This window comes from Oncorhynchus mykiss, chromosome 21 (genome assembly GCF_057628025.1).
Source record: "Oncorhynchus mykiss isolate SJ-2025 chromosome 21, ASM5762802v1, whole genome shotgun sequence".
Lineage (NCBI taxonomy): Eukaryota > Metazoa > Chordata > Actinopteri > Salmoniformes > Salmonidae > Oncorhynchus > Oncorhynchus mykiss.
The window spans coordinates 17,913,104-17,927,318 of NC_143042.1; the positions used below are offsets into that span (position 1 = coordinate 17,913,104).

The 14,215-nt window shown below is 47.0% G+C and overlaps 1 protein-coding gene across 3 annotated transcripts in view; it reads left to right on the forward strand.

The window, feature by feature from the left end:
• The window catches only part of cped1 (cadherin-like and PC-esterase domain containing 1), an 80,992-nt gene that overhangs the window by 57,929 nt on the left and 8,848 nt on the right, over positions 1-14,215 (forward strand). The gene's annotated exons all lie outside the window — the stretch shown is intronic.

A 14,215-nucleotide genomic window follows, 5' to 3' on the forward strand; every position in this document is an offset into this window, starting at 1 on the left:
ACTTTGTCGGGTTAGAAGACCCCCCCCCCCCCGACCCTTGTTACACTGTGTATGTTGAAACCCTCCTCTCCTCTCTGTCTCTACCACTTGTCTTTCTATCTTCTTCCTCTCTCTCTCTCTGTGCGTGCGTGCGTGCCACGGCTATGTTTCCTTGCCGTTGACAGGGCCAGTCTGGGTGGGATGATTTAGGGGTCTGTGATTCAGGGCAAGGGGTTAACACCCGCGGTCATCCCCTCATAATTCCCTACAGCTGCTCTAACCTAACAGTCTGCACAGAGAGGGGATGATATACAGAAAGAGATTGAAGCAACTAGAGGTACAGTACCAGTCAAAAGTTTGGACACACCTACTCATTCAAGGGTTTTTCTTCATTTTAAATATTTTCTATGTTGTACCCTTTGCCTTGATGACAGCTTTGCACACTCTTGGCATTATCTCAACCAGCTTCACCTGGCATGCTTTTCCAACAGTCTTGAAGGAGTTCCCACATATGCTGAGCTGCTTTTTCCTTCACTCTGCGGTCCAACTCATCCCAAACTGTCAGGTGATTGTAGAGGCCAGGTCATCTGATGCAGCACTCCATCACTCTCCATCACTCTCCTTCTTGGTCAAATAGCCCTTACACAGCATGGAGGTGTGTTGGGTCATTGTCCTGTTGAAAAACAAATGATAGTCCCACTAAGCACAAACCAGATGTTATGGCGTATCACTGCAGAATGCTGTGGTAGCCATGCTGGTTAAGTGTGCTAAATAAATCACAGACAATGTCACCAGCAAATCACCATCACACCTCCTCCTCCATGCTTCACGTGGGAACCACACATGCAGTGATCATCCGTTCACCTACTCTGCATCTCACAAAGACGCAGCGGTTGGAACCAAAAATCTCAAATGTGGACTCATCAGACCAAAGGACAGATTTCCACTGATCTAATGTCCATTGCTCGTGTCTCTTGGCCCAAGCAAGTCCTGTTTTCTTATTTGTGTCCTTTAGTAGTGGTTTCTTTATAGAAATTCGACCATGAGGGCCTGATTCACACGGTCTCCTCTGAAAAGTTGATGTTGAGATGTGTCTGTTACTTGAACTCTGAAGCATTTATTTTGGATGCAATTTCTGAGGCTGGTAACTCTAATGAATGTATCCTCTGCAGCAGAGGTAACTCTAGGTCTTCCTTTCCTGTGGCGGTCCTCATGAGAACCATGAGAATCATGAGAAGTTCTTGAAATTTTCCGGATTGACTGACCTTCATGTCTTAAAGTAATGGACTTTCGTTTCTCTTTGCTTATTTGAGTTGTTCTTTCCATAATATGGACTTGGTCTTTTACCAAATCGGGCTATCTTCTGTATACCCCCCCACCTTGTCACAACACAACTGATTGGCTCAAACACAATAAGAAGGAAAGAAATTCCACGAATTAACTTTTAAGAAGGCACACTTGTTAATTGAAATGCATTCCAGGTGACTACCTCATGAAGCTGGTTGAGAGAATGCCAAGCTGTCATCAAGGCAAAGGGTGAATACTTTGAAGAATCTCAAATATAAAACATAGTTTACTTTTTTGGTTACTACATCATTCCATATGTGTTATTTAATAGTTTTGATGAGTTCACTATTATTTTACAATGTAGAAAATAGAAAAAGAAAGAAAACCCCTGTAATGAGTAGGTGTGTCCAAACCTTTGACTGGTACTGTACCTACTACCTCACACACACACACACACACACACACAGAGACACAGACAGTAGGTTGTCTGGTCCATGAAGATCATCGTGGTAATGGTGTGTTTCCTCGTGACTATGGGCACATGGAGGTCTGTCTATGAGGGAATATCCTAACTTGGGAATATCGCTTACCTGGCAACCACAGGATTCCCGGAACCGGAACTTTCCTAACGTCATCCTCCAGGAACAAACACAACCCTCTGTCTTCCCTCTTCTCTCACCCCTCTGTTCCTCTCACGCTCTTTCTCTCGCTCCATCACTCTCTCACTATTTCTCTTTCCCCTGTTTCCCCTCTGGATCAATGCATGGGCCTCCTTGCTGTTACACAGTTAAATGAGGATGGTTGTCATGAGGACATGACAGATCTCTGTTCATGAAGGAGCAGTTAGGCTTAATGGCGTCACTCCTGGATCGCTGTTATTCCCGGTGGTGTCCCTGGCAGTGTTCCTGGCACGGGGAAATGGGTGTGACGTCTGAGGAGAAGTGAGGCCAGCTCATAGTGGAGGGAAACCATAATGTTAAGATGTGTGGATTGTGTTGGCAGGGAGAGTGACTTGTACAGTTTAAGGCACATTATCACATGGGAAAACACTCTTGAGTTTTAAGGCACATTAACAAGCGTATTAACATGCATGTATTATGTTCGCACACAAATGTGGGCATACACACAGAGAGAGAGTAGGCTATCACAGAATGGGTTTTTCAGCTGTGCTATGTGTTTGGTTTAGCCTTGCAGTTTGATGTTTGATTATACAGTAGTACTAGAGGTCGCTTGTACATTAGCTGACATAACTCTCACATACCCTCTTCCCTTAGCCTCTTGTTCAGCATCCATCTCACTCTTTTTCATCTCACTCTTTTTCTTTCTCTCCATCTGACTCCCCCTTGTTTCTCTCGGATTCTGTCTGCCTCTCTCTCACTCTCTCTCATTCGCACTGAGCACACACACCTCTGCATATATTTTTTTAAACCTTTATTTAACTAAGCAAGTCAGTTAAGAACTAATTCTTATTTTCAATGACAGCCTAGGAACAGTGGGTTACCTGCCTTGTTCAGGGGCAGAACAACAGATTTTTACCTTGTCAGCTCGGGGATTCGATCTTGCAACCTTTCGGTTAATAGTCCAACCCTCTAACCACTAGGCTACTTGCCGCCCCACCTCTGCATATGTTCCTGTATGCGTCTGTTTCCTCATTAGGCATTGTTTCTGGGTGGTATGGTAAACTGGTAATGAGTTGTGTACTGTTGTTCTGATCAGAGGGTGGATGTGTGGGCGTTCCGCTGCCAGAACCCACTGTTCTCCTCCTTGCCCCCCACCCCCTTCCCCCCGGAGCCGAGTCCAGCAGGCGCGGGGTTCAGCGGTTCCTCCAAAGGCCCAATAAACCATGTTATAAATCGGTTATAGGAAATGTATGCATTTGTTTCTGTGTGTGTTCTATCCCAATAAAAATGGAGCCCATGACAACCTAATTTAACCAGTCAACAACTTACGAATGAATTGTCTCACTTTGACTAGCCAAAACCTGTAGCCTTCGTTACTATGAACATACACAAGCTCCAATATCTAGCATGTACACAAATCAATAAATATTGCAAAATACTATTTACTATCACAAAAAATAACAGTACACATTTCAGAACGTTTGCTTATAAAGGAATATCTGAGGTCTTAGACAGTGATGGAGTGTTTAGGCCCTGCGTGTGCCAAGAAAAGCCTCCCTCTCACCAAAGCGTAAACATTGCTCTTTTGCTTTTACACGTTGCTATGGTAATGCCAAGCATGTCCAATGTGACGGTGTGGACTGTGGAATACTGTTCAGCAGCAGGCATAAATCTGGCAATCACACCGAGGATCACCCAAATATGAATCACACCGCTGCATATTCCCTCCAATTGCCCACAAGTCTCTGTTTCCACCTTTTTAATCATCACTCAATCAGTGTAGTAACTCCACATTATAGGAAATATCTCCCATATACACTCCCGACTCTGTTAAGTGCAGATCTGTAAACCTTGATTTGGAACGGTAAAAACATAGAATCCTACTGCTATTAAACCTTTACAGATGTGGTTGGGACTTTATCCGGCTTCTGGCATGAGTAGTGGGCTCTGTTAAAAAGAGAAAAGGGGGTGTATGATCTAGTAAATGCAGCTCTACGCTCGCTCCCAATCAGGGGTTCCATTTAAGTGATTCCTGCCCCTGCATGTTGCAATAACTGTACCATTATCCACCGAATTTTCCACCAGTCACTGTTACTTTGGCTCTCCTGCCATGACGACGTCGTTCTCTGAGTTTGGGATGTCTACTACTGACTGACTGGCTCACTAAGACTCTGGGCTTACCAAGACTTCTCAATCACTTTAGTCCTCTTTCTCTCCGTCTTTGTCCCTGTGCCTTTGTTCCTGTCTCTCCATCTCGATTTCTATGTCTCTCTGTTCCCATCTTTGTCTCTCTGTGTCTTTCTCTGCGCGCTCCTAACAACAACAAAGCTCGCAATGGACTGGCCATAAGAACTGGACTGCCTAACCTTCCATTGGCCACATCTGAGTCCCAGAAAACCAGTACAATACCAGATTTAAGTTTAATACCGGACACAAACAAACCCTTGTTGAACCTCTTGGGTTGGGTTGGGATGACTCAGTCCTGGCCTGGACTCTTGTTGTATGTTTCCCAGGTTCTCCAGTTCTGGTCCTCACTGCAGTGGATCTATAGCGCTCTCATGGCTCCATTTCACTTAGTACGGGCTAGTGTTTGCAGCTAACTCTCATATTAGCTTTAGCTACTCATGCTCTGATGATCTTTACACGGTCATAGGGACTGGTCATCTCAGCCTGCGGTTTCCAGAGGTCACTCTGTTGCCAGGTTACATCATGGTTGTGGATGTGGAGGAAGGACTGTATGGTTAAAACGTACTTGAAATGACCACACCGTCATTATATGTATTATGTGATTGGTAGTAAAGTCTCCTAATGGTGGCTCTGATGGTTCAAAGTTCCTCCATGAACAAGGCGCTTTCAGGCTGAGAGTTGGGAATGGATATAGATGAATAACCTAGTTGGGGAAGTCATTGTTTTCCCACAGAAACAGAATGCATGGAATTGAAACAGTTTTTTTTTTTATCCCCCGTGAAATTTCATGAATTAAAATCCGCAACATTCTGGCGCAATTGTGATTGTACTTGTAGGAATCTGTGTACATATCTTACACTGGCTGCTCTGAAAGGCTGGGAAAGTCCTTGTGAGCTGCAAGTGATTGAACATTTGGCCGTGTGGATATCGCTGTGTGGCAGACACATTCCAGATTGGCTGACCATTGTTTTCTCAGGGATCTGGCTGGGTTTCTTTCCCCTTTTTGACTTGGCACTCTGTCTCATGTACTTCATAGTGCCATCATGGGACTTCCTACCAAAAGGTCTTCATGTCTTCTATCATGATTTTGTTGTATACGTTTGTTCATACGTTCCAGTGTGACGCATTGTACAGTTATTACTCGCTTGTATTTTTTATTGAACCTTTAATTAACCAGGAAAAGCCCATTGAGACCCAGAGGAGCTGTCGCAACATGATACACACACACACACTCTGCACCTTGATGAGAGGAGGAAAGCAGGAGATGTGTGTGTGTGTGTGTGTGTGTGTGTGTGTGTGTGTGTGTGTGTGTGTGTGTGTGTGTGTGTGCGCGTATGTATGTGAGTTAGAGGGTCACTGATTGATAAGGATGTGTGTGTGGTAATAAATGTGTGTTTGTGTGTGTGTATCATGTTGCGGCGGCTCCTCTGTGGTTCTGGGGTAGAGGTCTGAGCGTTAGAGCTGTCAGTTCAGAACTCTTCTCATTTCCTCTGTGTGTAATAAGGAACTCTTATCTGATGGCTGACCGTGTGCATTCTGAAAGACTGTTATACTGCTGTGTGCGTGTGTGTGTGTGTGTGTGTGTGTGTGTGTGTGTGTGTGTGATGATCTCCTAATCGTATAGCCCTATTCATGCAATATCCCGTATCTCCTTTTGGATATTGCTAGACATTTTTATAAGCTCTACTTTGATGTTTAGAGTGGCTGGAGACTGGTGTACACACAACAAACTTCTCAGAAGTCCGGCTTTTTCTCTACCATGTCCCACAGCAATTTTCCCTGTCATTACAATCACATGATATGACAAACTTGTTTATATTCATCCCATAATTCTTTGATAGTCCTCTTCCATGCGTGACTGGCGGTAGGATTCCTCTCTTCCGCTTGGACCACTGGGAGTGCGATCAGAAGACATCTGGGAAGCTCAGAGGGTGGTAGACATGAACACCCAGGGCCCTGGAGGGAACCTAGTGGAACCTGCATCCTCCCACATTCTGCGGTGTGGTTCTTGGTCACTGTATCTGTCTGCAATAATGACTTGGTGATGTAATGACTGAAGGGGAACCCATTCCATGGTTTATGGTCTATCCCTATGGTCTAATCAATGTCACTCTAACAAGGGTTGTTTATGTCTTCAAGACCATGTCCGTGTTCAACAGTTACATAGTGACCAGTGATTCATTTTGATTGGACAGCCAATGGTTTGTGAGGGCTACGGTGCATCAGAGAGGCTGGTTTGATCAGATGCATGCTTAGGGAAGTAGTAAGCAATACAGGGATGTGTGTGTGTGTCATTCTCTAATGGGTTGAATATTCCACTCTTTCACTCGTCCTCCCTAACTCCCTCCTCCCATTCATTCCCACACCAGAGAGTAAAATGTAATTTTCCCACAAGAACTAAAATAACATTTCCTCAGATCGCAGGCAGCAGTCTTGTTAACATGTCAACATTTATGAAATGCATGGCGTATATACTTCAACTCGGGTAGAAGTGAAAACAGTGTTCTAGCCAGAAAATACTCTGCCCTTTCGTTCTTTCCCCCTCTCTCACAAGAAACGAATAACAAAAGCCAATACAATACACACGATTTGACAAAAATGGATGTTGTGCAGTTTTTAGGGCAAGAAAACAACTAGTCTGCCAGAGAATACTTGTCTACGTGTACGTGGCCATTTAGTGTTTTCCTTCTGTTGTTGGGATATGGTGGGGAGCCCAGAAAGACCTATGGAAAATCGAGGGTTTAGCCCCAAGCGTGACAGACAGGATTACAACCTAATAGCATCTGATCAAATCCTATTGATGACAGATTATATGAAATGCTCTTTAACCCTTTACACTCGTGGGAATTGGCCTATATGGATAGGCCTACATTGAAATGTTTCTTAGAGGAGAAATATGAAAAGCATATGAATTGAAAGGGATCAGGTTTGAGGTTGTGGGAAAGTGATTAGACCAACATTGAGGACACAACAGTTCACCAAGACTGAATCCAAACATTTCACTGTTGATTGTATGTGCATTTTACATTTACTGTAATTTGGACACATTTATTGATTAACAAAATCTGAAAACACTCTGGATACATTCAGTAACGTGGGGTAGATGCAACATAAGACAAAAAAAAACGACATGGGTTTGAGTGAGAGGACTAACTGGTGTCTCCAAGTGGACACACACCTCTTCAACGTGTGCACAGTTCCTAAGTCATTTCAATACACTTTTATCTCAAAGAAGAGTCTTCAACTATAAGGTGCTTTTTTTAAAAATCTCTCCTAGCTGTGCCTTTGAGGAACTAGAGCAAGCACACTTGTTGTTTGGTTGTTTTGTTTGGAACACTGCCCTCCATCCCCTCCATCACACAATTACTGTTGTTGTATACGCCACCTAAAAACGGCCCACAGGTGTTTGGCTTGCTTGTATGACATTAAATCGGTATTTATTATAATCCTCAACGTCTTTCAAAATACAATGAGTCCTCTTAATTTACAGCATTTCCCTCACTCAGACGACAACATTTTGGCAAGAGTTGCCCAATTAGCAGGAGGGATGGGGGGGAACCTCTTGTCGCGCGCTGTGCTCAAGTTCAGAATGGCTGTCAGTCAAAACCCATACAGCGCTGTGAAGCGCAGAGCCTGAGGTCTGAAGTCATTTATAGCATGTTACTGTACAGCCACTGCGTTCCAATTTAGGCGCTTATCAGTGCCCGAATGTGCCATTTTCAACCCGTATAAGGGTATGAGCATAAAGGGCCTCAGATGGAATCTGCATTAGGGGGAAATAGGGTCACAGGCCGCCCCACACCCGTTGTCACTGTTTTTGTTGACGTACTGAGGAGCGTCGCGCAGCATGGTACAAAGAAATGGCAGTACATAGTGTGCGACGACGTCAGAGGGGGAGAAACAGTGGTGGTTGTTTGCGGTAACTTCTTTTGTTGTTGTAGTATCACAAACGGACATGGCGGTTTCACCATAAGGACTCCAGCTTTTAAGGTGGCTGTTCAAGCTGTCACAATAGGTTGTGTCAACCACCTAAAAACGGACTTTAATAACGTTGCAGATTATAAATTGTTACCTCGGAATGTCTCTCTCATTATTATATTGTAACGGTTTTCTTCGTGAGAAGGAGAGTCGGACCAAAATGCAGCGTGTAGATTGCGATTCATGTTTAATGAAAAACCACACTAAACACAAACACTACAAAAACAATAAACGTAACGAAAACCTAAACAGCCTATCTGGTGAAAACACATAGACAGGAACAATGACATCAGGACACTAAGGACAATCACCCACGACAAACTCAAAGAATATGGCTGCCTAAATATGGTTCCCAATCAGAGACAACGATAAACACCTGCCTCTGATTGAGAACCACTTCAGACAGCCATAGACTTAGCTAGAACACCCCACTAGCTACAATCCCCATACAAACACACCACATACAAAAACCCATGCCACACCCTGGCCTGACCAAATAAATAAAGATAAACACAAAATACTTTGACCAGGGTGTGACAGAACCCCCCCCCTAAGGTGCGGACTCCCGAACGCACCTCAAAACAATAGGGAGGGTCCGGGTGGGCGTCTGTCCATGGTGGCGGCTCCGGCGCGGGACGTGGACCCCACTCAATCAATATCTTAGTCCCTTCTCCTCGCGTCCCTGGATAGTCCACCCTCGCCGCCGACCATGGCCTAGTAGTCCTCACCCAGAACCCCACTGGACTGAGGAGCAGATCGGGACTGAGGGGCAGCTCGGGACTGAGGCAGCTCGGGACTGAGGGGAAGCTCAGGAGTGAGAGGAAGCTCAGGAGTGAGAGGAAGCTCAGGAGTGAGAGGAAGCTCAGGAGTGAGAGGAAGCTCAGGAGTGAGAGGAAGCTCAGGCAGGTTGACGAATCTACCAGATCCTGGCTGGCTGGCGGTTTCGGCAGATCCTGGCTGACTGGCAGATCCTGGCTGACTGGAAGAGTCTGGTCGACTGGCAGATCTGGAAGAGTCTGGTCGACTGGCAGATCTGGAAGAGTCTGGTCGACTGGCAGATCTGGAAGAGTCTGGTCGACTGGCAGATCTGGAAGAGTCTGGTCGACTGGCAGATCTGGAAGAGTCTGGTCGACTGGCAGATCTGGAAGAGTCTGGTCGACTGGCAGATCTGGGAGAGTCTGGTCGACTGGCAGATCTGGGAGAGTCTGGTCGACTGGCAGATCTGGGAGAGTCTGGTCGACTGGCAGATCTGGAAGAGTCTGGTCGACTGGCAGATCTGGAAGAGTCTGGTCGACTGGCAGATCTGGAAGAGTCTGGTCGACTGGCAGATCTGGGAGAGTCTGGTCGACTGGCAGATCTGGGAGAGTCTGGTCGACTGGCAGATCTGGCTGCTCCATGCTGACTGGCTGCTCCATGATGACTGGCAGCTCTGGCTGCTCCATGCTGACTGGCTGCTCCATGCTGACTGGCAGCTCTGGCTGCTCCATGCTGACTGGCAGCTCTGGCTGCTCCATGCTGACTGGCTGCTCCATGCTGACTGGCAGCTCTGGCTGCTCCATGCTGACTGGCAGCTCCATGCTGACTGGCAGCTCTGGCTGCTCCATGCTGACTGGCTGCTCCATGCTGACTGGCAGCTCTGGCTGCTCCATGCTGACTGGCTGCTTTGGCTGCTCCATGCTGACTGGCTGCTCCATGCTGACTGGCTGCTCCATGCTGACTGGCGGCCCTGGCTGCTCCATGCTGACTGGCGGCCCTGGCTGCTCCATGCTGACTGGCAGCTCTGGTGGCTCCTTGCAGACTGGCAGCTCTGGCGGCTCCTTGCAGACTGGCAGCTCTGGCGGCTCCTTGCAGACTGGCAGCTTTGGCGGCATCCTGCAGACAGGCAGCTCTGGCGGCTCCTTGCAGACTGGCAGCTCCTTACAGACTGGCAGCTCTATGCAGACTGGCAGCTCCTTGCAGACTGGCAGCTCCTTGCAGACTGGCAGCTCCTTGCAGACTGGCAGCTCTATGCTAACTGGCAGCTCTATGCTAACTGGCAGCTCTATGCTAACTGGCAGCTCTATGCTAACTGGCAGCTCTGAACAGGCGGGAGACTCTGGCAGCGCTGTAGAGAAGGAAGGCTCTAACAGCGCTAAACAGGCGGGAGACTCCGACAGCGCTGGAGAGGAGGAGGGCTCCGACAGCGCTGGACAGGCGAGGCGCACTGTAGGCCTGATGCGTGGTGCTGGCACTGGTGGTACTGGGCCGAGGACACGCACAGGAAGCCTGGTGCGGGGAGCTGCTACCGGAGGGCTGGGGTGTGGAGGTGGCACAGGATGGGTTAGACCGTGAAGGCGTACTGGAGATCTTGAGAGCGGTGCTGGCACAGGACGTGCAAGGCTAGGGAGGTGCACAGGAGGCCTGGTACGTGAGACTGGCACCATCTTAACCAGCCGACTAACACGCACCTCAGGACGAGTATGGAGCGCTGACCCAGGTGCCATCAAATCCCCGACACGCTCCGTCGGGCGAATTCCATGTTTAAAACACCAACATAGCAACTCCCTCATTTCTCTCTCCTCCAATTTCCCCATTAACTCCTTCACAGTCTCTGTTTCGCTCACCTCCAACACCGGCTCTGGTCTCCTCCTTGGCTCCTCACGATAAACAGGGAGAGTTGGCTCAGGTCTGGCTCCTGACTCTGCCACACTCTCCCTGAGCCCCCCCCCAAGAAATTTTTGGGGCTGACTATGGGGCCTCCGTCCGCGCCGCCTTGCTTGCTTCGCAAACTCCATTCTCCTATATCCTTCCGCGCACTGCTCCATCGAATCCCAGGCGGGCTCCGGCACTCTCCCTGGGTCGATCGCCCACCTGTCTATCTCCTCCCAAGAAGTATAGTCCATACTGTACTCCACTTTGGGCTGTTCCTGCCTGTTGACACGCTGCTTGGTCCCTTTGTGGTGGGTGATTCTGTAACGGTTTTCTTCGTGAGAAGGAGAGTCGGACCAAAATGCAGCGTGTAGATTGCGATTCATGTTTAATGAAAAACCACACTAAACACAAACACTACAAAAACAATAAACGTAACGAAAACCTAAACAGCCTATCTGGTGAAAACACATAGACAGGAACAATGACATCAGGACACTAAGGACAATCACCCACGACAAACTCAAAGAATATGGCTGCCTAAATATGGTTCCCAATCAGAGACAACGATAAACACCTGCCTCTGATTGAGAACCACTTCAGACAGCCATAGACTTAGCTAGAACACCCCACTAGCTACAATCCCCATACAAACACACCACATACAAAAACCCATGCCACACCCTGGCCTGACCAAATAAATAAAGATAAACACAAAATACTTTGACCAGGGTGTGACATATATATACTGTATTGCATTTACTCTGAAGATCTTTACTGATCAATGAAACCGGTAAAGCCTAAGAGTTATTTTGCTCAAGGCTGGTATTTCTATTGTATTTCCACGATGATATTTACAACACTTTTTACTGGTTCATTTATTTTATTTCCACTTTGTTCTTTGGGAGTCAGAAGCTCTCCTATAACCATAAAATTGACTCTCTGAGGAGAGGAATCCAGCGCTTTACAGTATAACTGCCCTGAAGGAACTCTAGAGCTCTGTTGCGTTGTTGTCAGAACGTACAGTGTATTTCAGCAGTCTTTCTAGGGATTGGCCTGTCGTCTCAACAGCAGCCAACAACCACTGGGAGACCCGGCATCAAGACTGAGGTGAAAGAGATTTCCCCTAGCTTTATTGTTTTATACAGTTGTCTTGATGTATTCAGGATTAGACCGAGCCTATCTTCAGAGGAGTGATTTTTGGAGTGTGTGTTTGTACACTCCTATGCCTGGGTGTGTTTCCCTTGTGCTACTACTTCTCAAGCCGAGCGTTATCCGAGCTCCTTCTCTGCTTGCCAGATTCAGCTGGCATTCCTGCCCTACTGTTGACGCATTGACAGGAAAAGCTTGATACCCTTTTGAGACATATAATTCACCAAATATTTATTATATCCCCAAATATTTATTATTTTGTGTGTTATTCCTTTTTCCCTCAATTAACTTTTTGTTCCGATCTCAACCCCTACTTGTCTTCCTACTAAGCTGGCTTCTCTAATGAGTAGGGTCCTTTTGGTCCTGGAGGATTGGAGTTGGTAGATTGACCAGCCTTTGTGTCTGCTCCAACAAAAGCAGGTAGTGGTGTCTTAACAAGGCCACTTGGCACAGAGACAAGCAGCTATGATCTAATGGAGAGCACGGTTGGATTAGCTGTGTGTGTGTGTGTGTGTGTGTGTGTGTGTGTGTGTGTGTGTGTGTGTGTGTGTGTGTGTGTGTCGGGGATTAGCACTCCCTTGTATCGAGGTTGGTTAGCATAGCTCTTTGATCAATGCAGATTACTGTAGTGTTGGACTCAGACCCTTATAACCAAGTAACCCCCCCACCCCCCCACACACACACACTACATTCTCCTCTGAAGTACTGCTCTCTAATCCCTCGGTGGCCACAAACCATCTCTTGGTTTTCAGCACTTTATTAACCGAATGTGACGTTAGGAGAGTCCTATTGGGGAGCCTGGCTGAGAATTGATGGTCCATGAATCAGGGGTTTTCACTGAGGGCTGGTGTCGGGGTATGCTATTAAAGCTCCCTGTTGGAGAATTATTTTTAAGGGGGGGGGGGGGAAGAGAACTTGACATCAGATAAATGCTGGTCTATATGCGTACCTGCCACTGTAAAAGAAAGAGGGGGGGTTGAGGGAAAGAGAGGGAAAAAGATTGAGAAAGGGCAGAGAAAATATATATACTGTATATACAGATCTTTTTTACGTGGCAGCAAGACTCTCCGGTCCGTTTTAAGAAGAGGGATGGAGGGAAGGATGAAAGGTGGCCGCGGTGCGTTTCCTCCATAACGGCGGTTGGGCCGTGGCCCCAGGCGGCTCCATCAGACCCCAGGGCCTCTGTGTTTGTGGCGTGTACACTGTGCACAGGTACGAACAAGAAAATCCCTGTTAAGTTGTCTTGTGGCACTTTGTTGAGAGCTGCGTCGGAGCCGTGGGGAATGTGGTGTGGACGTGTGAACTGAAGACCCTCAGAGGGAGGTTGGGTGGGTGGGTGTGTGTGTGAGGTTCAGTTTCTTCATGGCCCTTTTGAAAGGGGAAGTGTATGTGTGTAAGTGTGTGTATGGGGGGGGGCATCTATGTGTGTGTGTGTGAGGTTCAGTCGCGCCGCAAGCCCGATATAAGAGGAGGGGCCTGGCAGTGTCTCTGTACTCAGGGCCTGGCAGTGTCTCTGTACTCAGGGCCAGACGGTCGGGCGGCTCCCACGGGGGCCCCTGCGATACGTAGCTTCCCGGCCGCTGTCATTCATCTGGTTAGGTTTGTTTGACCTCTGGCCCCTCACCTCCAACCATTTGAACCCCCACCACCACCACCAACCTCAAGGAGAGGGACACAGCACCCACCGCCAAGCTCTCTAATACCGAAGGGAAGAGAGAAGGAAGGGAGTGATGGAGAGAAATGAGCTGAGTAAAGAAGTGAAAGATTGTGAGAAAAGAGAGGGCCCAAAGAGAGATGGAAACACAGTGAGTGAGGTAATGGCAGAAAGGTCATTACCATTACCTGGTAATTACGGGTTAAATAAAATAAAAATTGAGACAGGGATGACTCAGTGGTCGGAGACTGGTTTTACAGTAACTGCCTCCCATAACTCAAACAGAGAGGGGAAAACATGATCATTCCTATCAGTACACAACTACAGCTATGAAAGCCTTTGACAATGGAGATTTCCATCGTCTATATGGTTGCATAAATGGTCAGATGAGTTGAATTGTTGAATTCATATGGTCATAAATCTACCCCAACCTTCCATTTGCGTTACTGTGTTTCATTGTGACAACATGGATACTAGAACAATAACACTGAATGGATAATAGAACAATAGCACTGAATGGATACTAGAACAATAGCACTGAATGGATACTAGAACGATAGCACTGAATGGATACTAGAACAATAGCACTGAATGGAAACCACAACAATAGCTCTGAATGGAAACCACAACAATAGCACTGAATGGATACTGGAATAATAGCACTGAATGGGTTCTAGAACAATAGCACTGAATGGATACTAGAACAATAGCACTGAATGGATACTAGAAC